At 45.5% G+C, this 2,567-nt stretch overlaps 1 non-coding gene across 1 annotated transcript; it reads left to right on the top strand.

Moving 5' to 3' along the window:
- Window positions 1–737: 737 nt before the first annotated feature.
- Window positions 738–923, top strand: LOC134931193 (U2 spliceosomal RNA). The gene has a single exon (XR_010179030.1). It is a non-coding gene; the product is annotated as a U2 spliceosomal RNA (small nuclear RNA).
- The last annotated feature ends 1,644 nt before the right edge of the window (window positions 924–2,567 follow it).

The following is a 2,567-nucleotide window of genomic DNA, read 5'->3' as shown; positions in this document are numbered from 1 at the left end:
AGGGTGGCCAGGGGACACTGAGGGCAGTATTATAAAGTGCCTCTGGTCCCGGGCTGGAGCCATTTTGTGCAGCTTCTTGCAGCATACTAAGTCCCTCTCTCTGTATTTCTTCAGCCATGAGGCTGTGGCTCAGCACACTAGTGCAAGAGTCCAATATGTGTAGAGACCTAAGTTCTAGCCCAACTATGGACTGAAACATTGCTTTTATCTTTATTGTAGGGAGTTGCTGGGTGTTTTGGCACCCTCAAACCAGTCTAAACTGCCTCACCTGATTAGGCCCTGCCCCCATCAGCACTGCAGAAAGCTCATGATCACATGTCAGCAGTTTAGCATGAGGGGGAGCGCTGTCATTCTTTGCACTGAGATAGTGGGACTATTGCTGTGATCAGTAACAAGCCCACAGGGTGGTAACTTTACAAGTGATCTGCCTATAGTATAATATACACAATAGCAAGTATTCTGGGACTATTGCAGGTTTCTGTACTTAGCCCAGAAACTATGCCAAATATACACATGTTATTTGCTTGTTAGAATATCCTACCTGTGTTGTCATGCACAAACAACGCCCTCTCCTCACAAATTATGGGCACTACAGTAAATATAGTGGCTATTACTGTGTTTAGCATTTAGTCCACCAAATTGGTGGTATAGCTTTATTCAATAGCTGGTATAGTGGGACTTTTACTGCCTCTATTACATAGCCCAGTAACTGCAACCAATGTGCACGTAATAGTTGCTTATTATCTCAGCCTTTTAGTCAAGTTCAGGTGTAATATCTGTTTTTTCCAGTTTAATATCTGATACGCTCCCTATTTAGGGACCATATATTACATGAATTTTTAGTAAGGTAGAAGAGGAGCTTGCTCTGTCCATTTTATACATTAACCTGGTATTGCAGTGCATCCAGGACCAGTACACAATATTGGTATTGTCAGAGTCTGCCTTTGCATGCACTATGACAAGGGACTGGTAATCTGTTTACTACTTAGCCCACAAACCTTGGTAAAATGTTAATGGCTGAGTTAATATAAAATACTCTGTGGTCAATACTTTCACCTAAAGCAGTGATTCTTCCTTTCGTTATTTCTATGTCAAGACACAAGACAGATTATTTAGTTATTTAATTTTTCTTGTGCACTATGTACCTATAAATTGCCAAAATGGCTGCATAGAGCTAAACACTTATACTGTGCAGTGAACCAGGTCCTTACAGACACTATAGCTGTCACTGACCTAGGTTGGGGGTGTTGTGAACTCGAGGGGTTCTCCCGATGGTAGGGGAGAGGAATCTAAGTTGGGTCGGAACAGGGATGGCTTGATATAGGTCTTACTCATACAGGACTCTGACAGTAAAGCTTGGTGAAAATATTAAAGGACTTTATTGCAGGAATAGAGTAACACAATGTCACATAACAGAGAAGGAGCGTATGGAGAAATGTCCAGGAAGTACTTGTGAGTGATGGCAAAAGACACTGGTGACTGAAGAACTTGAGAGTGGTGGTTAAAAGACACTGATGATTTGAAGAACTTGAGAGTGGTGGTTAAGACTCTGATAATTTGAAGAACTTGAGAGCGGTGGTTAAAGACACTGATGATTTGAAGAACTTGAGAGCGGTGGTTAAAGACACTGATGATTTGAAGAACTTGAGAGCGGTGGCTAAAGACACTGATGATTTGAAGAACTTGAGAGTGGTGGTTAAAGACACTGATGATTTGAAGAACTTGAGAGCGGTGGTTAAAGACACTGATGATTTGAAGAACTTGAGAGCGGTGGTTAAAGACACTGATGATTTGAAGAACTTGAGAGCGGTGGTTAAAGACACTGATGATTTGAAGAACTTGAGAGCGATGGTTAAAGACACTGATGATTTGAAGAACTAGTGAGCAGTGGCTAAAGACACTGAGGAATTGTATAACTGGAGAGCGAGGGTTAAAGACACTGAGGACTTGTATAACTTGAAAGCGAGGGTTAAAGACACTGAGGACTTGTATAACTTGAGAGTGAGGGTTAAAGACACTGAGGACTTGTATAACTTGAGAGCGAGGGTTAAAGACACTGAGGACTTGTATAACTTGAGAGCGACGTTTAACCTGCAGCCCACGCTGACTCCAAGAAGCACTGGTGACTAGAGCGCAGTGGAACCCAGCAGCGGCTTGGAATGCTGGAAGCTGTGCAACAACTGACACCTGGAAATGCCGGAGACACTGGGGTATGTTGCAGAGAGATCCGCCGAGGATAGAAGCACTGGTATCCACTTTAGGGGAAAAGACGATACTCAGGCGCCGAGGCGCTGCCCGGCGTCTGCCTTTGAATCTCCCGCCTCTGCTGGATTGGCGGAACAGTCTGGCGGAACAGTCTGATGACGTCACCTGCTCCCCGCCCACATGATGCTGGGTGTCATGGTGGCGCCCCTGCCCCAGGGAACTGCCGGGGGCCGCGCCAGCCAGGCGCCGGAGCCAATGGACCACCGAAGGCGGAGGCCGCAACACATACCAGCAGTTACGCAGGGGTAAGCGCGGTGAACGCCACCTATGGCGTGTGACAGTACCCCCCCTTCTCCAGGAGT

Source organism: Pseudophryne corroboree, chromosome 5 (assembly GCF_028390025.1).
Source record: "Pseudophryne corroboree isolate aPseCor3 chromosome 5, aPseCor3.hap2, whole genome shotgun sequence".
Classification (NCBI taxonomy): Eukaryota; Metazoa; Chordata; class Amphibia; order Anura; family Myobatrachidae; genus Pseudophryne; species Pseudophryne corroboree.
Note: the sequence above shows the minus strand (reverse complement) of the source record. Positions and strands in the feature narration are given on the sequence as shown.